General features: G+C 42.3%; 1 protein-coding gene across 7 annotated transcripts in view; it reads left to right on the forward strand.

Moving 5' to 3' along the window:
* The first annotated feature begins 5553 nt into the window (after positions 1–5553).
* The window catches only part of rai1 (retinoic acid induced 1), a 102572-nt gene continuing 81773 nt past the window's right edge, over positions 5554–26352 (forward strand). For 3 of the 7 annotated variants that reach the window (XM_073061003.1, XM_073060998.1, XM_073061004.1), the window contains exons 1-2: positions 5554–6031; positions 25341–25498. The gene's annotated coding sequence lies outside the window, so the exon portion shown is untranslated. Of the gene's footprint in view, positions 6032–6294; positions 6445–11732; positions 11788–25340; positions 25499–26352 lie in introns of those variants that run through there. The other 4 variants (XM_073061002.1, XM_073060999.1, XM_073061000.1 and 1 more) reach the window with 4 other exon arrangements.

Consider the following 26352-nt stretch of genomic DNA (forward strand, 5'->3'; position numbering starts at 1 on the left):
AGATTGTGGTGGCATTAGTAATGGTCTTTCAAGAATCAATAGATTCTGCCATGGTTCCAGAGGACTAGAAAATTACAAATGTCACGCCACTCTTCAAGAAGGGAGGGAGGCAGAATAAAGGAAATTATAGGTCAGTTAGCCTGACCTCCATGGTTGGGAAGATGTTGGAGTCAATTGTTAAGGATGAGGGTTCAGGATACTTGGATGTACATAATAAAATAGGCCATAGTCAGTATGGTTTCCTCAAGGGAAATTTTTGCCTGACAAATCGTTTGGAATTCTTTAAGAAATAACCACCAGGATAGACAAAGGAGAATCAATGGATTTTGCGTACTTCAAGTTTTAGAAGGCCTTTGACAAGGTGCTGCACATGAGGCTGCTTAGCAAGGTAAGACTCCATGGTATTACAAGAAAGATACTAGCATGGATAAAACAGTGGCTGACTGGAAGGAGGCAAAGAGTGGGGATAAAAGGAGCTTTTCAGATTGGATGCCGATGACTAGTGGTGTTCCACAGGGGTCAGTGTTGGGACTGCTTCTCTTCACATTGTATGTCAATTATTTGGATGACGGAATTGATGGCTTTCCGATCAAGTTTGCGGACAATACAAAAATGGATGGAGGGCTAGGTAGTGTTAAGGAAGCAGGGAGCCTGCAGCAAGACAGATTGAAAACAGTGTTGGGAAGTGTACTTTGGCAGAAGAAATAAATGCATAGACTATTTTCTAAATGTGGAGAAAATTCAAAAATCCGAAGTGAAAAGGGACTTAGGAGTTCCCTTGCAGGATTCCCTAAAGGTTAATTTGCAGTTTGAGTCAATGGTGAGGAAGGCAAATGTGATGTTAGCATTCATTTCAAGAGAACTAGAATATAAAAGCAAAGGCTTTATAAGACACTAGTGAGGCCTCATTTGGATATAGTAAGCAATTTTGGGCCCCTAATCTAAGAAAGGATGTGCTGAAATTGGAGTGGGTTCAGAGGAGGTTCATCAGGATGATTCTGGGATTAAGAGGGTTTGATGGCTCTGGGCCTGTATTTGCTGGAATTTAGAAGAATGGGGGAGCAGGGGAGTCCTTTTAAAACCAATTGAAAGGTGAAAGGTCTTGATAGGTGGATGTGGAGAGGATGTTTCCTATGAAGGGAGGACCTAAGGCCAGAGGGCTCAAGCTCAGAATAGAGGGTCAGCTGCTTAGATTAGAGATGAGGAGGAATTTCTTTAGCCAGAGGGTGGTAAGTCTGTGGAATTCATTGCCAAGGGCAGCTGTGGAGGCCAAGTCGTTGGGTGTACTTAAGGCAGAGGCTGATACGTTCCTGATTAGTCAAAGGTTACGGGGAGAAGGCAGGAGAATGGGGTTTAGGGGGAAATGGATCAGCCTTAGTGAAATGGCGGAGCAGACTTGATGGGCTGAATGGCCTAATTCTGCTCCCATGTCTTATGGTATTACAGGCTGCACTTTTGGAAATAACTGTTTCAGACAAGAAAATAAGATTGGCAGGAAGAACTGTATTGTTTCAAACATGAAGAAATCTGCAGTTGCTGGTAATCCAAACCAACACACACAAAATGCTGGAGGAACTCATCCATGGAAAAGAGTAAACAGTTGACATTTCAGGCTGAGACCCTTCTTCAGGACTAGAAAGAGAGAGGAGACGTCAGAGCAAGAGGGTGGGACAAGGGGAGGAAGAAGTACAAGGTGGTAGGTGATAGGTGAAATGAGGGGGTGGAGTAAAGAGCTGGGAAGTTGATTGGTGAAAGAGATAAAGGGCTGAAGAAAAAGGAATTTGATAGGAGAGGACATTAGAGCATGGAAGAAAGCAAAGGAGAAGGAGCATCAGAGGGAGGTGATGGGCAGGTAAGGAGAGAAGTGAGAGAGAGAAACAGGAATAAGAAATGGTGAGGGGGGGGGGGGTCACAATTACCAGAAGTTCAAGAAATTGATGTTCATGCCAGATTTTAGGCTACCCAGACAGAATATAAGGTATTTTGTTCCTCCAACCTGAGTGTGGCCTCATTGTGACGGTAGAGGAGGTTATGGACTGACATGTCGGAATGGGAATAGGAAGTAGAATTGAAATGGGTGGCCACCAGGAGATCCTGGCAGGTGGAGTGAAGGTGCTCAGTGAAGCGGTCTCCCAGTCTATGTCAGACCTCACTGATGTACGGGAGGCCACACCGGGAGCACAGATACAGTAGGTAATCTCTACAGACTTACAGGTGAATTGTCACCTCACCTGGGCCCTGAACGGTAGTGAGGGAAGAAATATAGGGGCAAGTGTGGCACTTGTTCCACTTGTAACTGTATTGTTGTTGGGATTTTGCTGAGGCATCTTATCTACAACTGATGTACAGCCACCACCTACAAATAGAAAGAAAGATTGTTGTCGGTACCTCTTGCTGCATAATGAGGTTGTAATTCAATAAACTGAGACTGTAGTACTACTTTGGTCAATAATTATCAGTGAGCTGATGTCATTCAGGCAGTTTCCTTAGACATTATTTTAATAGTTATAGGAGTGCAAATCAGCTGCTGTGTTTCTTGATAATGATGATAATGTTTCAAATATATTTCGTTACTGAGGTTTTGAAAATTAAATTAATTTCTTTCAATGTAAAGATCATATAAAAGCACTTGTTTTTATTTAGGACAAGGTTCTGTGTGCAAAGACTGCCCTAAGCCACCACAATGCTCTGCCAGTAATCCTGTATAGCCTTTTACCTCTCTAATTTGTGCCCAGTGGAGAATCCTTCCCTTGCAGACAAGAGACAAGGAATGTAACAGGAAGGTCAAGAGCTTTAAGTACATTGAAATGTCAACACCTACAAGGACCTCTTCCAATCACACAACATTCCAATGTTTCATCATCAATCTCTTATCATTCTTTGATCAACATCAAGAACGTTACCCAACAGCAACCTCATCACAAAGTTGCAAAGAGTTTGAAAGGGTTCTAAAAGAAGTGACATTAAACAACAGTCTCGGTGGTGACATTCATATCATGAATGAAAATTTAAAGCAATATCAAGTGGAAAATTAGAAAGGTTATATGAAAAACTTACACACTTTATCATCTCAGGACTTCTCACAGTGCAGCACTCCGAGAACAATTGAACTGTTTTTTGAAGTGTAGTCATTGTCATAAGAAACAGAATGGCCAATTAATTGCACACCACAAGCTCTCTTTCAAAATAATGTTTTTTTAAAGTTCCTTCTAAGATATACACAATGGGCACTTTATTGGGTACCTCCTGTAGTCCATCCACTTCAAGTTTCGATGTGCATTCTAAGATACTTTTCTTCATACATGGTTATTTGAGTTACTGTAGTCTTCCTATCAGTTTGAAGCAATCTGGCCATTCTCCTCTGACTACGCTCATTATAAAGGCATGTTTGCCCACAGAATTGGCACTCACTGGACAGGTTTTGTTTCGTGCACTCTCTAAACTCTAGAGACTTTTGTCCATGAAATTCCCAAAACATCAGAAGCTTCTCAGATCCTCAAACCACCCCACCTGGCACCAACAATCATTCCACAGTCAAAGTCACTTAGAACACATTTCATCCCCATTGTAATGTTTGGTCTGAACAACAACTGAACCTCTTGACAATGTCCACCTGCTTTTATGCATTGAGTTGCTGCCACATGATTGGCTAATTAGATATTTGCATTATCGAGCAAGTGTACAGATGTCTACAATGAAGTGGCTTCTAAGTGTATTGACTGTATATTGAAAACTGGTATTCAAAATAGTGCCAAATCTTTTATACACACTTGTATAGATAAATTAAATTTGAATTTAATTTCCCAACCAAAATGACAATGTGACACTTCCTCATAATACTTCAGTAAGTCAGTACTGAGTGGTTTATAAATCCCTGACATTTGTGTCTTAGAACCAAGGCTGATCTACTGTTCATGAGTCACTGCTAAGATAACCTCTAAGTCTGAAGCTTGAGCTTATCAATGCATAACATCATGAATATCATGGTAAGGAGCTTCACCCATGTTATCAGAGATCATAAGAATGCAAAAAGACCAATGCACAAAGAACACACACAAAATGCTGGTGGAACTGTGTGTTGTTTGAATTTCCAGCATCTGCAGATTTCCTCGTGTTTGCTCAATGCACAAAGAAATAGGTTCAAATATCTGAAATATAACATCAGATTTTGTCAATGGCATCCAAAGGAAAACTATAAGAATTTGAAGTAAGCATGCTCCCTATGCCTGCTCTCTCACCATTCCTCAATCCTTCTGTATCTGTAAGTACATATAATAACTTATTGAGTCATACAACTTTAAATTTAGCATTAGTTTCAAGTATTTCAAAAATAATAAACAGTATTAAGAAGGTGTGGTTAACTTGTTAAACTGATTAATATTGATTAGGCTAACTGTAATCATATTGCTACTCTTCTAATGTTACATTGGGACCATTGCACCAAGGCACCTTTTCATATTTCAGTTGATGAGCAGCCCCCTCCCTCCACCCCAGGTTTATAGATAGAAAGTGCCAATCAGTGCAAAACCTCTGTTAACATATCAGAAGATAATAATTAGAAGTAGCAATTCTGATTCTGGCCAGAAGGAGCTTACATATTGAAATTCTATGTGACAAGAGAAAGTGAGAATGGATTGACTCATTAGAATTCTGTGGGCTGGAACAGGAAGATGAGCAATAGAAGGTGGAGAGGGTTGGTCCTGTCCATGTGTACGGATGGGTGGGAGGGGATAAAAGCAAAAATACTTGAATTGATATAGCATCTCACATTCTTTTCAAGATATCCCAAAGCATTTAACAATCAATAAAGTAGTTTCAAAATCGTCATTGTTGTAAAATAGGAAATACAGCAGTCAATTTGCATATGACAAATGCAGGTAATAAGAGAGGCAGTGTGAGGGGTAAATATTGGCCAAAACACCAGGAAAATGGCCTTACTATCAAAATGAGTATTGTAGGATCTCTTAATTCTCCTGAGAGCAGCCAGGATCTCAGTATAACATCTCAGTTGAAAGACACCATTATCTGCTTCCTCATTACAACACTGGAATATCATCAGCTTGGTGCTTGGGCTGTATTGCTCTGCTTGAAATATGTAATGTGGGTAAATGGGAGGATAATTCATCCATAACTTCTATATTTTAGGAATAAAATGAAATGCATTGCCCATTTCAAATATGCCTGATAGGAATGAATAGAAAGACACTATAGTCTTCTTTAATTGTACAAGAGTGAATAGGAATGATGTGTTTGATCTAACGGAATCCTGCTTTGGAACAGGAATGTTGCACGTGAGTAACTGGATATGCCTCTAAAACAATCATTAGTTTCCACACTGAACAGAATGTGCCATTTTTAGAAAATGTGACAGGATGATACAAATTTGCCCCTCAAAATAAATCTCCCTTTTCTCTGTGCTTATGGGTACCTATTAGCATTTTAAACAAATGTAGTTATTGTGGATGAACGATGAATTCATCTAACAGGCTTTACACTTCTAATTAAAACATCCATAATTCATTAAGAAAGAGTACTCATTAGGATGGAGAGCTGGTCATCAGCTTCTGGAGCAGGTCCTGACGTGATCTCCTCTTCGCTTCCTATATCCCCAACACAACACGACAACTGCCGGAGTCTACCTGACGAGGGGAAGTACCTCTTCACAAGGACCTCCCTCCCCTGCCCAGCTGCGAGAAACCTAGGATTTAGCCATGTGAAAAAAAAACAATTGTACTGGGTGGACTTCGGAGATGAGTACCCATCCATTTAGATGCCAGTGGTCTTTAATTGTTTTCACTCTCGCTCTCTCTCTCGTGAGTTGGAACAACATGGCTGCTGAGATTGCGCAGAAAGAATGAAGAGTTAATAAAAATTCTGCATTTTTCCCCTCTCTGGATTTCTGAAGGATCTAGATTGTATTTTTTGGAGTCTACCCCACCCCCACCACCCCGCCTCCCCCCCCTCCCTCTCTCACACACATATTCCCCGTGGAGCAGATAAAGAAGACCCGGGAAGCAGAAAATGACTGCAGGTAAATCTTGCAAGCTATTAACAGTACCCGCAACAAAAAAAAATACAAAGCACCTACACGAGGGCAAAGGATTGTTGTGAATTAATGTGTCTGACTTGATCTAGTGAGCGGGAGGAGGCGGAACTGTGGGGGTGGCGAGGGGGTTGTAATGTTGGGGAAGATAGGACTCGATCCTGGTTCAGATCGGCGTCGTATAGCTCAGATCCGAAGTGGCCAGTGGTAGCTGGTTTTCGTGTCTAACGCATGCTTTGGATGTTCGATTTCTTTCTGCAGCAGGGAGACTGGACAGGATCAGCTGAGCATTTTAGTCTCTGATATTTTCAATTGCAAACTCTAATATATTTTAAGAGGAGGAGGGAAAAGTACTGTTGTAGGGAGAAATCTTTTCAGAAACTGAAGAAGCAACATCCTATGTAAGTCGACTTGTCTTTACATTTTTTCCTCTGCATTGCTTTTCTCTCTTATTCCCTCTCTCTCTCCCTCTCTCTCTGGCGTGTCTTGGAAAAGAGGAGAGGCCCTTTGGCTGACTGCTGTTGCAGTCCCTATTACAGAAGGCTCGAACAGGATAGTATCTGGAGCACTGGCAATGCAAATTGTAGCCCCCGGATTTTTTTTAAAAACTGACTTTAAGTGCAAGGCTGCCTGCTTTGAGAGGCATTGGCAGAGATCAGGAGGGAGGATTCAATATAAAGAATCATTATAATTATGTTTGCGTGTACAGTTACATTCGGAACCGAGGTTTTATAATTGCTAACCTGACTGAAATATAAGGGCTACATGTTACCAGCAGGCTACTACACACTCTGGGCTTTATCTGCGTCACTCGGTGTGGGGTCGGGAGGGGGGAATCCCTGTGTCTCTCCTGTTAAATTAGGTGATGGAGTTCAACAGGGTAACAGTTTACTACAGGTTATAAATATGTGGTGTCCTGGCTGCATGTCGACATGAATTTACTTGGTTAGTACTCTGAATAGTAAAGCTCAATGGTTGAAAGGTGGTGATAGCACTACTTTCAGTCAGAAGGTTGGGGGTTCAAGTCCTGCTCCGGGCTTTTAAACAGAACAGTGTGAGTATTGAGGGAATGCAATACTGCTTATCTTTCATGATAGTAAATATAAATGATATTAGCAAATATATTGCAGAAGAATTCTCACGGTGCCCTGGCTGAAATTTATGCTCCAAACTGTATCACTATAACAGATGGCCTGTTTGTCATGTTGTTGTTTATGGGAGCTTAGTGTTGACAGGTTTCTAGTGTCACCACAGTGACCACATTTCCAACAGAAATCTCCATTTGATGATGAATGCTTTGTAAGGTCTGATGTGGTCACAGGTACAAATGATTTTTTTAACCTTTAACCAGGCAAGCGGTGAAGTAATTTGCTAATTCTACGTTCATCAAGTTGGTTCTAAGGTTGAAAACTCAAGCTGTCCAATGCAAGGTGCATGCTCCTTCCATCTAACCATTTGAATTGAATGGCAGGTTGTTTTCTCACTTGCACCATCTGCAATTTATGAAACTCCACCAACTTAAAACAAACCTGGAAAATACTGGAGGTTTCATCTCTGAAAGGTTATTGACCTGAAATGTTAATTCTCTTTCTTTTGCAACAGACTTTCTTTTCTCTGTTTTTCACAAAAAAAGCAAGTCACATTCTATTCTCACATTCCAGTCACAAGTAGGGAAGGACTGGTGATTTGGAGGCAATGACTGGCCATTAATTAAATGTGGTCCAAGCCAGTGAGTGTCCAAGAGACTGTAGAGAGAGAGAGTCAGTGAAGTCCTACTTTCATGTTCCTATTCCTACCCCGAGACAAAGAAGAACCATCCTAACCTCGTTCAAGTTCAGTTTATTGTCATTCGACTGCACATATATACCGCCAAATGAAACCTCCGAAGTTCCTCCTGATGAAGGTACATATAACTCACATGCATAACACAGTAACGTTACCACGAATAAGGTGCCCAAAGGACTCAAGTTAAAAAGTAAACAGTACAATGCTCCTGGCACTCGGGCACTTCATGCATTATGAGACCTGTGTGGTGACAGAGAGTTCAGTAGTCACACAGCTTGGAGGAAAAAGCTGTTTCCCATTCTAACAGTTCTTGTCCAAATGCTGTCTGATGGTAAGGGGTTTGATTATAATGTTAAACCTACATTAAAGTCACAGAACTACAGAAATAATTTGTTAAATGAACTCAAAATAATTCACTTTGAGTTCATTTGGAAATGTGAAAAAATCCTTGTCCTGATAATTCCGTTCCATGGGCATCAGTAGATTCCTCTGAAGTCCGTATTCCACAGTCAAATACAGCGGCCAATTTTCACCTATCCTGCAAATAACAATGTTATAATGATTCTTGTGGACAATTAGATGTTGGTCATGATGCTACAAGTTACTCTGCTGCCCACTTTAATCATATATTCAATATTTCACTTCCACCTGAACAGATAGTGTTTCAGTTTAGCATTTTTTTTAAACTGGGAGATGCCTGCATTGACAGTGTAGTACTTCCTTAACAATAGCACAGAAAGTTGTTTAAATCATGTCCATGTCTGGAATTGTCCTTCTGATAGAGATCAAATAGAGCAGCAACGCATAGCTTAATCCCTTATCCATTTTCATTAAATTCCAGGTCCTAGAAGTACTGCGTGAAAAATTAGCCTGCTTCCATGTTACAATTCTAGGAAAAAACAAAAAGTGAAGAAAATCAAAAGAACAGTCCTGGATGGTCCAATGTGGTTGAATATAGAATATCTTCTGTTTCCCTTAGTATGTGGTTATCTGCCAGGTCCTTGTATCCCTAACCAATCGACACTAGTCTTTAGTAGAAAACCTGCATACCCATAATTGCCCCTTTCTCTGCCTGAATCTATTTGAGATTTCCTTGGAGACATATCACCATGGAGACAGAACAAAATGTATTATGGTTATCTTTGCTATTTTTCTAGAAAATTATTAATGGCTGGATTCTGTTAATGGTGGCTGGGCTTTCTAGTTTTGAACACCCAAGAATTTTCAACTGTATTCTTTAATTGTATATCTTTAATTCAAGAGTTGAGGTGAGTAATGTTGAATATATTTCTGGTGACTGACCATGTGACCCCCAATGTCATTGTCTTTGGTTCCTCACATATCTACAGTTGTGAGCCACAGCTAATGAGAAAGAGAACAGGCACATACCAGAATCAGGAGGAAAAACGGATCGTACAGCATCTGTGGGAGAAAAGGGATTGTCGATGTTTCTTTCATCCTGAAGAGTGGACGGTTCCTTTCCTGCCACGATGCTGCGGAAGTTGTTCTGTTGGATAGAAAGCAGAATCTTTTACCAAACGGGATGATCCTTGATTCTCATGCAGTCATTGTTCTCCATAACTGGTAAACAAGTGTTCAAAGGGGAACAAATCAGTGAATCTCATCTCCCCCCCGCCACCACAGTTTGTGAGCCTTTAAGGTTTTTTTCTGCTAACTTGCATGCAAATGATTCTTCAAATTAAATGTTACAAGTGGATTTGAGATGTGAGCTATCACAAGATCAAATGTAAAACACTTTAGTTCTTTCACTTCTATGGTTCACAATAACTGTTGGAATCTGATTATGTCTATAAAATAATGACTATCAAGACTTTAAAGATGCTGTGGAGACAACGTTTCTACCTACTCTCTCAGTGAAACTAAAAAGTTAAATTATTGCCCACCCCCCCCCCCCCACCGCATGATTAATCAACCTCTGGTGTTATCGGTGACACACATTTAGAAAACCATTCAGAATTTGGAGACACAGAATGCTGGAGGAATTCAGCAGGTCAGGCAGTATCGATGGAAGAGTTAAACAATTGATGTTTCGGGCCAAGACCCTTCATCAGGACTGATTACTCTTTTACATGGATGCTGCCTGGCCTGGTGAGTTCTTCCAGCATTTTGTTTGTGTTGCTTAGATTTCCAGCATCTGCAGATTTTCTTGTCAGAATTTGGAGAGACCAGAGTCGGTCAGATTGTTTTCTGCAAACTATGTGGCTGCGGAACTGTTTCCGTGACCAGAAGTATCTTGAACTAAAATAACACAGATATAACTAATTCACCAAAGAATCAAAGGTGAGAGAATATCATGTGCATAATAATTATGCAGGCCTCCTGCCCACTGAGTCTACCCCAACAATTGATCATCCATTTACATTAATTCTACAATAATCCTTTCTTTACCTCATATTCTCATCAACAACCACCACCAGCTGATTCAATCACCCACCTACATAGTAGGGGCAATTTGTGGTGGCCAAATAACTGGCCGATCTGCAAGTATTTGGAATGGGAGGAAGCCAAAAGTCACATGGTCATAGAAAGAACGTGCAGACTCCACACAGACAGTGTCAGAAGTCAGGATTGAGGCTAGGTTTTCAGTGTTCACAGCTCTACTAGCTCTGCTGATGTGCAGCCTGATACATGGAGAATTTTTGACGTTCATGGGCATTGCAGGGTAGCCCAACCCATTTCCTTGACATCACTCAAACACAGCTTACCATGAGAACCCTCAAAACACTGACTATCCGATCACACTGCGCCACAACGAAGCCCAGTTCTTTCCTCATCCAATACGTGCGTACACAACATGAAGAACGAGAATTTCTTTCCCACAATAATGTGGTGCCAAGCCTAACCTTGTACTCAGCTGTTACCCTGGAAATAATCGGTCAAGATACCTGCAAATCCATAAATTATTATGACTTGCAGTTCATTGTCTTAAAGGATGCTGGAAAAAAAAATCAGTGGTAACTTTCAAAGGAATTTGGAAAGTATTTTGCTCTCAAAATCCAGTGATTAATCATAGGAACAGGCAGAGAGTACTTTGAGCCTCCTGCAGTTCTCCCATTAATGAGACCACGGCCAGTCTGTGACCCGACACCACATACCTGCTTTTATCCTGCCCACTCTTTCAAGCGGTCTCACCTTTTGACAAACATCCTGACCTGCTTAGGACTTTTAAACTACATTTTATCCATCCAATTGATCAATTTAATCCACTCTACTCATGGGTCTGCACTTTGAATATATAAATATACTGAATAACTAAGGCCTTGTGAAACAATTTACACACCACGGTATCATCCCAGTTAGCATGGCACTATTATTAGATTAGATTCAACTTTATTGTCATTGTGCTGAGTACAGATACAAAGCCAATGAAATGCAGTTAGCATCTAACCAGAAATGCAAAGAATAGTGTTATTTACAAAATAACTGTGTATAAAAAGTAAGTACTACAGCATACGGATATAAAAGTACTGAGACAGTACAATATGGGTGCAATACTGCTTAACGCTGTGATGTGAGGGTCAGCAGGGTCACAGCCTCAGGGAAGAAGCTCTTCCTGTGCCTGTTGATGCGGGAGCGGAGGCTCCTGTAGCGCCTACCGGATGGGAGGAGAATAAAAAGTCCATGGTTAGGTTGAGATGCATCCTTGATAATGCTTTTCGCCCTGTCCAGGCAGTGTTTATGGTAGATGTTCTCAATGTTGGGCAATTGGGTGCCGACAGTCCGCTGGGCAGTTTTCACCACACGCTGGAGTGCTTTGCGGTCCGATATGGGACAATTGCTATACCACACTGAGATGCAGTTGGTGAGTGTGCTCTCGATGGTACAGATGTAAAAGTCCGTTAAGTATCCTGGGACAGAGATGAGCTTTCTTTATGCTCCGCAGGAAATAAAGGCGCTGTTGCAGCTTTTTGATCAGGATGGAGGAGCTCAGGGACCAGGTGAGATCCTCGGAAATGCTGACACCAAGGAGTAGCTCAGGCATCACAGTACAGAGTTCGACACTGGAGCTGTCTGCAAGGAGTTTGAATGTGTGGGAGAGCAAATAAACTGCTTCCTCTGGATGCCCTGGTTTCCTCCCGCAGTCCAAAGATGTACTGGTTAGTAGGTTGTAAGCTATCCTGTGATTAGGCTCGGGTTAGAGCAGTGGGTTGCTGGTTTCTGCAAGGACCTGTTCTGCAGTGCATCTCCAAATAGATAAATAATATTCCACATATGACAATACAGTAGGACATCCACAACTTCCTCACCCATTTCCTTCAAAACAGTGGGAAAAATGGGACTTGGCACTCATTAGAGCCATTATTTTCCTAATTATTGTGACTTTATTTCTTTATTTTTGTCCCCATCCCTGATTCAATATTACTTGAGATGCCTAGCATGCTGTCATCTTCCCCTGTTGTAAATACTTAAACAAGTAATTACTTGGCACAACTGTAATTGCTTTGGTTCCATTTCAATGTCAACATGATCCACTTTGAAGATGGTACATTTTGCTCATGACTACCCTTTTCAACAAAATTGTAAGGATATTTTGATTGTAATATCCATTTAATACTCCTTTATTGTTGATGTTATTATCAGTTACACTTTGGAACTGGGATAGATACACAAGAGCAATCATTGCAGCATTTGCATTAATTGTAGATTTTCCTTCAGCTTTATTTTGTTCCTTTTCTCATTAGTTGCCCATGACTGGTTTTTATTTGGAAAATAGAGTTTTTCCTTCTTACCAGTTTTAAGTGTTATATATTTTTTAATACTTCCTGATGATCTTGTAAATTTGCTCATTAACATTTTTTTTCCAGTTTATCAGGGAGTCGTCTTCTCCACAAAGAAATTCTTCCAGAAGTTTAGAAAGATGAGAGTTATTTGTAATTTTTCCCTTTCAAAAGCAATACTGTTTAACTATACTATTAGCCAAATCTCTGGTTTATTACTCCTTAATAAATCCAATGTTCAGTTTCTAGGACTAATTGTTGCTGAATACCCTCGAGAACATGAGTTAGAATGCTTTCAGGAAAAGACCTGAGCTGGTGTATTTGTCTCAATCTGTATGAAAGTTATCACTCGTTTAAACTTTAAACCTTTCTCTTTATGTTTGTCTAATCTCTGCATTTACAGTGCCAACAAAAAGTATTCAACCCCCCTCTCAGAAGTTTTCATGTTTTATAGTTTTACAACATTGAATCACAGTGAATGTAATTTGGCTTTTTTGACACTGATCAACAGAAAATTCTCTTTTGTGTCAAAGTGAAAGCAAATCACTACAAAGTTATCTAAATTAATTGCATAAGTATCACCCCCTTTAATATGACACACCAAATTTGTATTAGAAGTCACATAATTAGTTACATGGAGTTTCAATTGACTGTGGTAAAAATACACCTGTATCTGGAAGGTCCAACTGTTGGAGAGTCAGTATCCTGGCAAAAACTACATCATGAAGACAAAAGAACACTCCAAGCAACTCTGCGAAAAGGATATTGAAAAGCATGTCAGGAGATGGATACAAGAAAATTTCCAAATCACTGAATATCCCTTGGAGTACAGTTAAGTCAATCATCAAAGAATGGAAAGAATATGGCACAGCTGTAAATCTGCCTAGAGTGGGCCGTCCTCAAAAACTGAGTGACCACGTAAGCAGGGGACTAATGAGGGAGCCACCAAGAGACCTATGACAACTCTGGAGGAGTTACAAGCTTCAGATGGGAGAGACTGTGCATACAACAACTGTTGCCCGGGTGCTTCACCAGTCACAGCTTTATGGGAAAGTAGCAAAGAGAAAGCCACTGATGGAAAAAAAACTCACATGAAATCTCGGCTAGAGTTTGCCAGAAGGCATGGGGAGACTCTGAAGTCAGCTTGAAGAAGGTTCTATGGTCTGATGATCAAAATTGAGCTTCTTAGCAGCAAAATACAGGGAAATCCTGGAGGAAAACCTGATGCAGTCTGTAAGAGAACTGTGTATGACTTGGGAGAAGACTTATTTTCTACCAAGACAATGACCCGAAGCATAAAGCCAAATCTACACAAGAATGTCCTAAAAACAACAAAGTTAATGTCCTGGGGTGGCCAAATCAGAGTCCAGACCTCAATCCAATTGAGAATTTGTAGCTGGACTTAAAAAGGGTTGTTCATTCACGACCCCAAGCAATCTGACAGAACTTGAGCAGTTTTGTGGTGAGGTGAGGTGAGGGCCTCTGTCAGTCAAGGTTGACCATGGCTATTGCATCCTAGCTGTCTGGATACACAAGCCTGGACAGTACGATATGGAGAGCAAGCTGTTGCTCGTGTAGCAAGCTCCCCCTTTCTATGCATCTGACGAACCCAATTAAGGGCAGAGACTGATACACCTTGGTACCAACAGCATTACAGGATTTGCCAGTCAGCGTAGGACTGCCTTAGGGACTCCAGCTCTGGGTTTTTCCCTCGGGATTTACTCCTGAAGCCTTCCCCATGAGTGGGTTTGGCACAAGGCAGTGGAGGTTTGAGATCAAGAGTTTTCCTTCTCCTCGATGAGCTACCAACCACAGCCGACAAGCCCCATCTGCCCAAAGTGACTGGTTTCAAGGTGCCTGTAACCCACCTTTGCCCCTTCTATCAGTAAAAACAGTTCTGCCGGGCTTAGTAGCTAAGGCCAGGAGGCGGACTTGGTTGTCAGAGGCTATTTGAGATGCACGCCATTGGGAGCGTTTAATAGATAGTGGGAACTTGTCCCCATTACCACCTTTGGCTATAACAATGTCAAGGAACCTTTATTTGTAAAGAAGAATGGGGAAAAATTCCAGTACAGCTGTACAAAGCTGATAGAGACCTATCCACACAGACTGGAGGATGTAATTGCTGCCAAAGTTGACTTGAAAACTGACTTGAAGGAGGGGAATACTTATGCAATCAATTATTTTGTGTTTTATATTTGTAATTAATTAAAATCACTTTGTAGGGATCTGTTTTTACTTTTGCATGAAAGAATCTTTCCTGTTGATCAATGTCCAAAAAAGCCAAATTAAATCCATTGTGATTCAATGTTGTAAAAATAAAACATGAAAACATCCGGGGGAGGGGGCGCGTGAATACTTTTTATAGGCACCGTATATGTTCCGCCAATCTTGGTATTGGAGCCTTCCAAATCACATCCAATTTTTTAACGACTGGTAAAGTCTCTGTTATCTACTTTCTTCAACCATGCTGTTTCAGAGCTGTGATATTTAATCCTCAGTCATTGCTTTTCTCCATCTATCAGTTTTCCTATCTTTCCACCCAGTTGTGTAGCCTGAATTCAGTTCCCAGTTTTGACTGTGTAGGGGCAGTGCCTCTGCAATACCTGTTATATCATTACCCTGTATCCCATTCAATCCTTTCTTTATACTGCGTGGTCAGTGTCTCACATTTTAACCTATTTTAGTTATTTTAAAGGTGTACTTCTTATTTCTTTCTCCTGGTTCAGTTGATTTGTTTTTCCTCTGATTGATTTATTTATTATTCAGACACAAGAAGGAATAGGCCCTTCCAGCCCCACAAGCCGCGCTGCCCAGCAGTCCCCTAGTCTGATTCTCGCCTGATCATGGGACCGTTTTCAATGACCAATTAACCTACCAACTGGCACGTCTTGACTGCGGAAGGAAACCAGAGGGAACCCACACGGCGAAGATACAAACTCCTTACAAGCCGTGACGGGAATTAACCACATCGCCTGTACTGTAAAGCGTTGTGCAAACCACTACGCTACCATGCTGCCCCTGTGATTTATATACTTTGCTTTGGTTTAGCTATTTATTAGGAAAGCACAGAAGATTCTTGAAAAAATATTCGCAGGTCAAATCTAGGAAAATGCCAAGGTGTTCTTTAAATACGGGAAGGGTTAGTAAAAATTAGGAACTGTGGCCAACCAGAGTCTGGATCAAAGCATATATAGAGTTCTAAAAAGAATACTTTATGCCTGTTTCCATTAAAGAACATTGACACTGAAGAGAATATGAAATATTAGAAATGGTAAACATAGAGAAATAATATTTTAAGGGGGCCAGTTCTTTAAAAAGAAATATGTTGTCAGGCCTGGATGAAATACTCTTAAGGAAAGCAAGATGAAAAGTTGCAGAACTGATCAGCTTGTAGCCCTTCCAGATTAAGGGCTCTGTAACCAGAGCACCAGAAGACTGCTAATATAGTATTGTCATTTTAAAAGAGAGAAATAAATAAACAAGATAGCTAGTGGTGAAAAAATTATTGGAGAACATTGGAAAAAATTCTGAGACCATGTTAATCAAGAGGGGGGGATGGAGGAACAGGGTTAAATGAGGAGGAAATTATCAAGTAACAAGGAGATATATTGAGAGAAAGCAGGCTGTGCAGAGTTTATGGATGGATTTAAGAAACCGGCAAGAATTTAAGACTGCTTTGGGAATTGTTTAAAGGGTCTAGGCAGCAGCTGTGAAGTAGCACAGGTTAATCAGGAATTTTTTTTAAAGGGAAGGTTCTGTCTGATTAATGATTCACCCTCTTTGTTACCTCTTCAGAAATTCAGTGATGGAGGTGCACATGATTGTAATATGGCTTTTGACATTGTGCTACATGGCAGATGATCAGGAAATTAGCCCATGGGATCCAAGGCAAGGTGGTAGGTTGTATTAAAAATGAGCTCAGTGGGTAATGGTCAAAGGGGGGGGGGGCTTACTGATTAGAAATCTGTATTTAATGTGGATCTACAAAATTTTGTTGTAGATCCCTTACTTTCTGTGTACATGTAGCTATCTAAATTTAAATATAATGACTATATTTAACAAGCTTGCTCCATACTGGTAGCTACAAGCTTGGATTAACATTAAAATGATACTGCTTTTTGGGCTGGCCTGGATATGGAAAGCTGATATGTGATTTTTCTATGATTATTCTCTTTATTTGAGCCCTTTACTACTTCATCCTCAGCCCTTCCTTTCAACACAAACCGGAAGCTGAAGGAACACCTGGAAGAAGCTCGTAAGACAATGAGATGCATAGATAGGGTCAGGGTTTTCCCCAGGGTAGATGTAACAAATATCATGAAATACATCTAGGGTGAGAGGGCGAAAGTTTAAAGAAGATACGTACGTGTAGGTGCCCGAAGTCATGATGGAAGCAGATATGGTAGTGGCTTCTAGAGACATGAATATGCAGGGAATGGAGGGATACACATCATGTGCAGAGAGAAATGATTTAACTTAATTTTACATCGTGTTCAGTACGGATATAGTGGGCTGAAAGGCTTGTTCTGTGTGTTGTACTGTTCTGTGCACCTGATGCCAATTTGGTTCACATGGAGACTGTCTTAGCATATTCTGACCCAGTACTGGTGAAAGAGTCGTACAGAAGGAATCCTTTTTTTCACTGTACCACTTCAGCCATGTGCTTGCCTCCTGAATATTCAATTGTCTGTCCAGAGATGATAGATTTTTGCATGTTGCTTTGTTAGTTCCTGCCTCGTGGCACTCTCCAGGCTAGATTTCTTGCCTATTTTCCCCTTATGTTGTTGGTTGTAATATGGATGACATTTGTTTGATCCTAATTCTTCCTCCCAGAACAGGCTAGCCTGAACTGCCCTATGCATGTATTCATGGGATGTTCAGGCTTTTAGTTAGCTGACCCTCTGTGGGCCTGAAGTGGCTTTATGTCAGTTTCAGAGGAGAATCAGGAGTGATCCACATCCTAATGGGTCCAGAATCACATTTAGGCAGACCAGACTGTTAAGTATATTGCGTCAGTCTTCACTGTAAGATACCAGCCATATGCCAGAAATTTGAGAGTGTCAGGGAACAGAAGTGGGTGCAATCACTATTCCTAAGGACAAGGTGCATGGGAAGCTGAAAGGTCTGAAGGTAGATAAGTCACCTGGACCAGATGGACTACACCGCAGAGTTCTGAAAGAGGTAGCTGTGGAAGCATTGGTATTGATTTTTGTACAATCAAATAGATTCTGGAATGGTTCTGCAGTATTTCCAGTCCTGCAGTATTACAAGTGTCACTCCACTCTTTAAGAGTGAGGGAGGCAAAAGACTATAAATTATTGGCCAGTTAGCCTGATGTTGTGGTTGGCAAGATGTTAGGCTCCATCATTAAGGATGATACTTTGGGGTACTTGGTGGCACATGATAAAATAGGCCAAAGTCAGCATGGTTTCCTTAATGGGAAATCTTACTTGACAAATCTTTGAGGAAATAAGCAGCAGGATAGACGAAAGAGAGTCATGGGTGTTGTTTAGTTGGATTTTCATAGGCCTGTGACAAGATGCTGTTCATGAGGCTGCTTAACAAGATAAGGGCCCATGGTGTAACAAGAAAAATATAAATGTGGACTGGTTGACTGGCAGAAGGCAAAGAGTGGGAAGAAAAGGGGTCTTTTTCTGTTTGGCTGCCAGTGACTCATGGTGTTCCACAGAGGTTGGTGTTGGGACTGCTTCTTTTCACATTATATGTCAGTGATTTGGATATGTGGCCAGGTTTGCAGACCAAAGATAGATGGAGGGGCAGGTAGCGTTGAGAAAGCAGGGAGTCTGCAGTTTAGGAGAATGGCCAAAGATGTAGCAGATGAATACAGTGTAGGGAAGTGTATGGTCATGTACTTTGGTGGAAGGAATAAAGGTGTAGACTATTTTCTAAATGGGAAAAGAATTCAGAAATCGGAGGTACAAAGGAACTTGGTACAAAGAGCCCTAAAGGTTAATTGCAGGTTGAGTCCGTCATAAGAAAGGCAAATGCAATGTTAGTATTCATTTTGAGAGGACTAGAGTATAAAAGTAAGGATGTAATGTGCAGGCTTAATAAGGCATTTGGTCAGACTGCACTTACAGTATTGTGACCAGTTTTGGGCTTCTTACCTAAGAAAGGATATGCTGGCGTTGGAAAGGAGGTTAATGAGAATGACACTGGGAACGAAAGGATTTTCACAAGAGGAGCGTTTGTTGGCTTAGGGCCTGTACTCACTTGGAGTTTAGAAGAATGAGAGGGATCTCAGTGAAACCCTTTGAAAATTGAAAGGTCCAGATAGAGTTGACATGGAGAGGATGTTGCCTATAATGGAGGAATCTAGGACTAGAGAGCACATCCTTAAAATGAAAGGACGTTCCTTTTAGAATAGAGATGAGGAATTTCTTTGGCCAGAGGGTGGTGAATCTGTGTAATTTATTGCCACAGATGGCTTTTGAGGCCAAGTCATTGGGTATTTTTAAAACAGAAGTTGATAGGTTCTTGATTAGTCAGGATGTCAAAGGTTAAGGGAGAATGGAGTTGGGGGAGGAAAATAAATCAGCCATGATGGAATGGCGGAGCAGATTTCGTCGGCCAGATGACCTAATTCTGCTGCTGGGTCTTGTGGTCTTATGGATTTTCAATGGTTCAGTTTAATATCAGATATTCAGTATATAACCTGAAATCCTTACTCTTCGCAAACTACAATCCTGTAGTTTCATGGACAGCATTACAGATTTTGCACATTTTTAAAAATCCAATTTTTTTTTAGTTATTTGAATTTCAATTCCAGAACCCATGTAGTAGAATATAAATTTTACGTATTCAGATCAATAATTCTGTGTTTTAACTGCAGTGCTGCTCTACCACAGATAGTTGGGCAACATCCAATATAGTGTTATATGTTCCTTTCAAAAAAATTATCTCCTTCCTAATTATCAAATCCACTTCAATTACAGCATTACATTTCCTCTTTTCATTTCTCTTGCTCCTGAGTGCTACGGTCCACTTTCGAGTTATCCTTCCGACAGATTTAATCTATTTTCTCACAACAGCAAATAGATAGTTGTCTGTTCGATAGGATCATTTCTGAAGTTTTTCACAATGCCCCACATCTGGATTCCTCTATCAGTTACACCAATCCTCCTCTGATCTTGCACCTGTACAAGCTGGCTGAGATGTGGAACCCACAGTACGACGATTCCTGCCTCTCTAATGTACGTTGCAGTGAAATGCAGGATCCCCTTTTGGTGCCTCACTCATGTGCAATTTGCTCACAAGTTTGCTGGCTGTGCTACCATTTCTTCTAGAATTGGAAATGGTTTATTATTATCACATGTACCAAGATGCAGTAAAAAGTGTAAAAGTACTGTTCATGTGTATCAGGTCATTACACAGTGCTGTGACGAAGCACAATGCAGAATAAAGAGTACCAGCTGCAGGTAAGCAATAAGATGCAAGCTGATAACGAGTGGGGTCAACAGTCCGTCTTACTGTACTAGGGAACCATTTAATAGTCTTATCAAACAATAATGTAACATGGAGGTAGAAGCCGGCCTTCGGCTTGGTGATACGTGCTTTCAGATTTTTGTGTCTTCTGCCCGATGGGAGGGGGAAAAGAGAGAGTGTTTCTGGTGGGTGGCTTCTTTATTATGCTGGCTGCTTTACTGAGTCAATGAGAAGCATAGACAGAGCCGAAAGATGGAAGGCAGGTTTTCGTGATGTCCACAAATCTGCAGTTTCTTGCAGAGCATTTGCCACAGCAAGCTATTGTGCATCCAGGTGTTGTATATGTAGATTTCCAGAAGGCATTTGATAAGGTGCTGCATAAAAAACTTATCTGTAAGCTAAGGATGCATAGAGTTGGGGGTGATGTTTTGGCATAGAAAGAGTATTGGTTAACTAATAGAAGGCAGAGAGTTGGGATGAATGGATGTTTCACAAACATGAGAAAATCTGCAGACACTGGAAATCTGAATGAAGGGTCTCGACCTGAAGTTTCGACTGTTTACTTTTTTCCATAGATGTCTGGCCTGATGAGTTCCTCCAGCATTTTGTGTGATGAATGGGCCTGCACCCATGAATAGACCGTAAGACAAAGGAGCAGAATTAGGCCATCTGGCCCAGCGAGTCTCTCCACCGTTCAGTCATGGCTGATCCTTCTTTTTAATCTCCTCCTTCCCGGCCTTCTCCCCATAACCTTTGATGCCAAGTCCACACTTGGAGTATTGTCAACAGTTTTGGGCCCCTTATCTCAGAAAGGGTGTGTTATCATTAGGGAGAGTCCAATGGAGGTTCACAAGGACGATTCTGGGAACGAAAGGATTAATATACGAGGAGCATTTGAAAGCTTTGGGCCTGCACTCACTGGAATTTAGAAGAATGCGTGGGGATCTCATTGAAACCTACTGAATGTTGATAAGGTGGATGAGGAGAGGATGTTTCCTCTGGTGGGGGTGTCCAGAACTAAAGGCACAGCCTCAAAATTCAGGTGTGACTTTTTAGAACAGAGATAAGGGGGAATTTTTAAGCCAGAGAGTGGTGAATCTGTGGAATGCTCTGCCACAGACTGCAGTTGAGGCCAAGTCCGTGGGTATAATTAAAGTGGAAGTTGATAGATTCCTGATTGGTCGGAGCATCGAGGGATATGGTGAGAGGGCAGGTGTGTGGGGTTGGGGATCAGCCATGATGAAATGGCAGAGTGGACTTGATGCACTGAATGGTCTCCTATGTCTTATGGTCTGATGGGTGTTTCTCTAGTTGGCGAGCATGGTGCCGTAGGTATTGGTGTGGGCCGACAACTCTTCAAAACGTGCATTCACGGCTTGGAAGAGGAGGCTGAGTGCAGTTATCAAAATTTGCTGATGACACTAAATTGAGTGAAAAGCAAATTACGCAGAGCAAATGGAGAGTCTGCAGAATGATATAGGTAGATTAAGCGAGTGGGTAAGGATCTGGCATTTAGAGTACAACAAGGAAAAAGAAGATCAGATTAATATTTAAATGGTGCAAGATTGCAACATGTTGTTGTGCGGAGGGACCTGGGAGTGCTTGTGCATGAATCACAGAAGGTTGTTCTGAGGTGCAACAGGTAATCCAAAATGCAAATAAATGTTGGCCTTCATTGCTAGAAGGATTGAATTTAAGAACAGGGGGGTGATGCTTCACCTATACAGAATACTGGTGAGGCCGTATCTGGAGGAATGCAATGCCAGCTTTGGAGGCAATGCAGAGGATGTTCAGCAGATTGATCCTGGAGATGAGGGGCTAACCTGTGAGGAGAGATCGAGTCGCCTGGGACTATACTCACTGAAATGAAGAAGAATGAGAGGGGATCTTATAGAAACATGAAATTAAGGAAGAGATAGATAAGATAGAGGCAGATGCTAGTGGAACTCAGCAGGCCAGGCAGCATCTATGGAGAAAAGTACAGTCGATGTTTCAGGCCAAAACCCTTTGGCAAGACTGGAGAAACAAAAGCTGAGGAGTAGATTTAAAAGATGGGGGGAGGGGAGAGAGAACAACCAGGTGATATGTGAAACCTGGAGGGGGAGGAATGAAGCAAAGAGCTGGGAAGTTGATTGGTGAGAGAGACAGAAGGCCATGGAAGAAAAAAAAGGGGGAGGCGCAGGAGGAGCACCAGAGGGAGGCGATGGGTGGGCAAGGTGATGAGGTGAGAGAGGGAAAAGGGGATGAGAAATGGTGAAGGAGGGCGGGGGGGGAGGGTCATTACCGGAAGTTTGGGAAGTTTGAGAAATCGAAGTTCATGCCGTCAGGTTCGAGGCTATCCAAATAGAAAATAAGGTGTTGTTCCTCTAACCCAAGTGTGGCCTTATCCCGACTGTGGAGGAGGCCATGGATGGGCATATCAGAATGGAAATGGGAAGTGGAATTGAAATCTGTGGCCGCTGGAAGATCCCACTTGTTGTGGCAGACAGAGTGTAGATACTCGGTGAAGTGGTCTCCCAGTCTACGTTGGGTCTCACCGATATACAGGTGGCCATGCTGAGAGCACCAGACACAGTATTTGATCCCAACAGACTCACAGGTGAAGAGTCCCCTCACCTGGAAGGTCTGTTTAAGGCCCTGAATGGTAGTGAGGGAGGAGGTGTAGGGGCAGAAGGGTGCACTTGCAGAAGGGAGATCAGTGGGGAGGAACGAACGGACAAGGGAGTTACGTAGGGAGCAATCCCTGTAGAAAGTAGAAAGTTGAGAGGAGGGAAAGATGTACTTGGTGGTGGAATCCTGTTGGAGAGGGCACAGGTTTCAGAGAATTATGTGCTGGACGTGGAGGCTGGACGGGTGCTAGGTGAGGATGAGAGGAGCCCTATCCTTGGTAGGTTGGTGGGAGGATGGGGTAAAAGCAGACGTGCGTGAAATGGAAGAGATGCCGTTGAGTGCAGCATTGATGGCAGAGGAAGGGAAACCCCTTTCTTTGAAAAAGGAGGAAATCTTCCTTGTTGTAGAATGGAAGGCCTCATCCTGAAAGCAGACGTGGCAGAGGCGGAGGAATTGAGAGGAGGGGATGGTGTTTTTTACAAGTAACTGGGTGGGATGAGCTGTAGTCCAGGTAGCTGTGAGAGTCTCTGGTTTTGTAATAGACATCGGAGGATAAGCTATCTCTGGAGATAGAGACAGTGAGATTGAGAAAGGGGAGAGAGGTGTCGGAAATGGACCAGATAAATTTGAGGCCAGGAAGTTTGAGGCAAATTGGATGAAGTTGATGAGTTCAGCATGGGTGCAGAAAGCAGCACCAATGTAGTCATGGATGTAGCATAGAAAAGTGTGGGATGGTCACTAGTGTAGGATTGGAACATGGACTGTTCCACATAGCCGACAAACAGGCAGGCATAGCTGGGACCCATGTGAGTGCCCATGGCTACCCTTTTTGTTTGAAGGAAGTGGGAGGAGCCAAAGGGAAAATTATTTAGATTGAGGACAGGTTCCGCCAGACAGAGTGCTGGTGGAGGGGAACTGGTTGGGTCTGGTGTCCAGAAAAATATTGAGAGCTTTGAGGACTTCCTGGTGGGGGTTGGGGGTGTATAGGGACTGGACTTCCAGAGGAAAAAATAAGATGAGGGGGGCCAGGGAACTTGAAATCCATGAAAAGATCGAGTGTGTGAGGTGTCACAGATGTAGGTAGGCAGGAATGCCCCTCAAATCCCCCCCCAAACCCCTCCTCCTCCATTTCCCATCTCCTTTTCTGTCCTTCACCTCATCTCCTTGCCAACCATCACCTCCCTCTGGTGTTCCTCCCCCTTTTACTTTCTTTCATAGCCGTCTGTCTCTTTCACCAATCAACTTCTTAGCTCTTCACTTCATCCTTCCCCCTCCGGGTTTCACTTATCGCCTGGTGTTTCTCTCTTCCTCCTCCACTCACTTTTTAAATCTACGCCTCAGCATTTTTTCTCAAGTCCTGCCGAAGGGTCTCAGCCTGAAATGTCGATTGTACTCTTTTCCATAGATGCTGCCTGGCCTGCTGAGTTCCTCCAGCATTTTGTGCGTGTTGCTAAGGTAGAGGCAGGAAAGTTGATTCCACTGATAGGTGAGACTAGTACGTGGGGATATAGCCTCAATATTCGGGGAATAGATTTAGGACGAAGATGAAGAGGAACTGCTTTTACCAGGGAATTATGAATCTGTCAAATTCTCTGCCCAGGAAAGCAGTAGTGACTACCTCATTAAGTATATTTAAGACACAGTTAGATAGAGTTTTGCGTGGCAGGGGAATTAAGTTTTATGGAGAAAACAGGTAGGTGGAGCTGAGTCCACAACCAGATCAGCCATTGAATGGGAGAACAGGCTGAGTGGTCCATTTCTGACTCCTGCTTCTAGTTCTATGTTCTTGCGTCCTTAAGTTCAGCTAGGATGCTTTCTGTGCTGCATTGATAAACATTGTTAAGGATCAAAGGAGACATGCCAAATGTCTTCAGCCTCTTGAGGAAGTAGAGACACTGGTGAGCTGTCTTACAGGACAGGACAGGCCGTTGGTGATGTTCACTCATAGAGTCTTGAAGCTCTCAACCTCAACACTGTTGATGATGACAGGCGCACGTGCACAGCCTCCTTCCCGAAGTCAATGACCAGCTCTGTCGTTCCACTGACATTGAGAGAAGGTTGTTGTCACGACACCATGTCACTGAAGTTTCTTTCTCTTTCCTGTACTCTGACTCATTGTTCTTTGAGATACAGCTCACTACATTAGTATTATTTGCAAACATATAGAACAAGGGTTCCCAACATTTTTTAATAGCATTAAGCAGGGCTTTGTGGATCCCAGGTTGGGAACCCCTAATGTAGAATCTAATCAGAAAGTTATTGATGTACAGGGAGTAGAGTAGGGAGCTGATGAGGCAGCCTTGTGTTTAAAATAATTGTGGCAGAGTTGTTCTGTCTATCCTTACTGATAGTGCTCTGTTGGTCAGGAAGTCGAGGATCCATTTTTTGAAGGAGGCTGGAGTTTGGTGATGACTTTGCTTGTTATTAAAGTATTAAAGAGGGAGCTGTAGTGGATAAACAGTAGTCTGACATCGGTGTCTTTACTGTCCAGATGCTCCATAGATTAATGTCTGGGAGGGAGTTGGCATCTGCTGTAGACCTGTTTTGGTAGTAGGTGGATTGTAGTGGATCGAGATTGTCTGGAAGCTGGAGTTAATGTGTGATGTGAACAGCTTCTCAAAGCACTTCATGATGATAGATGTTAGAGTTACTGTGCTGTAGCTGTGTTGGTGAGTTATCATGTTACCAGGATGATAGTGGTCTTCTTAAAACAGGTGGGAACCACAGTTTGGAGCAGGGAGAGGTTAAAATGCCTGCAAATACCCCAGGCAGCTGATCTGCACAGAGTCTAAGGATATCGCCAAGGACAACATCCATGCCAGATGCTTTTCATGGATTCACTTTCTGGAAGACTAATCTTGTGTCTGCAACGGTGAGTTTGGATTTTGGTGCACTGGAGGTTATGGGGGGGGGGGGGAGGGGTGGTGGATTGGTTGAAATGACATACAAATTCTCTTCTATTCAAAATGTGTATAGAATGCATTAACAAACACAGATGCTGGAAATCCAAAGCACACAGCTGCTTCCTCCACCCATACTGACTCGTCGACTTCATCAACTTTGCTTCCAACTTCCACCCTGCCCTCAAATTTATCAGGGCCATTTCTGACACCTCCCTCCCCTTTCTCAATCTCTCGAGATAGTCTATCTATTGATACCCTTTGTAATCCCACAGCTTCTGGACTACCTTTTCCCACCCTGTCACTTGTAAAAAATGTAATCCCATTCTCTTAGTCTGCTGTATCTGCTCTCAGGATGAGGCTTTTCATTTGAGAACGAATGAGGTGTCCTCCTCCTCCTCCAAAGAAAGGAACTTGCCTTCCTTCCACCGTCAATGCCGCCCTCACCTGCATCTCTTCCATTTTGCCCATGTCTGCCCTTGTCCCATTGCCGCATCAGGGATAGGGTTCCTCTTGCCCTCACCTACCACCCCACTAGCCTCTGTATTTAGCACATAATTCTGTGTAACTTTTGCCATCTCCAACTGGATCCCACCACCAAGCACATCTTGCCCCCACCCCCCTCCTGCTTTCCACAGGGATCGCTCCCTAAGTGACTCCCTTTTCCACTCATCCTTCCCTGCTGATCTCCCTCATAGAACATAGAAAACCTGCAGCGCAATACAGGCCCTTCGGTCCACAAAGTTGTGCCGAACATGTCCCTCCTGACACTTACCCCTGCAAGCAGAACAGGTGCTGCACCTGCCCCTACACCTCCTCCCTCACT

Source organism: Hemitrygon akajei, chromosome 11 (genome assembly GCF_048418815.1).
Source record: "Hemitrygon akajei chromosome 11, sHemAka1.3, whole genome shotgun sequence".
NCBI classification, from domain to species: domain Eukaryota; kingdom Metazoa; phylum Chordata; class Chondrichthyes; order Myliobatiformes; family Dasyatidae; genus Hemitrygon; species Hemitrygon akajei.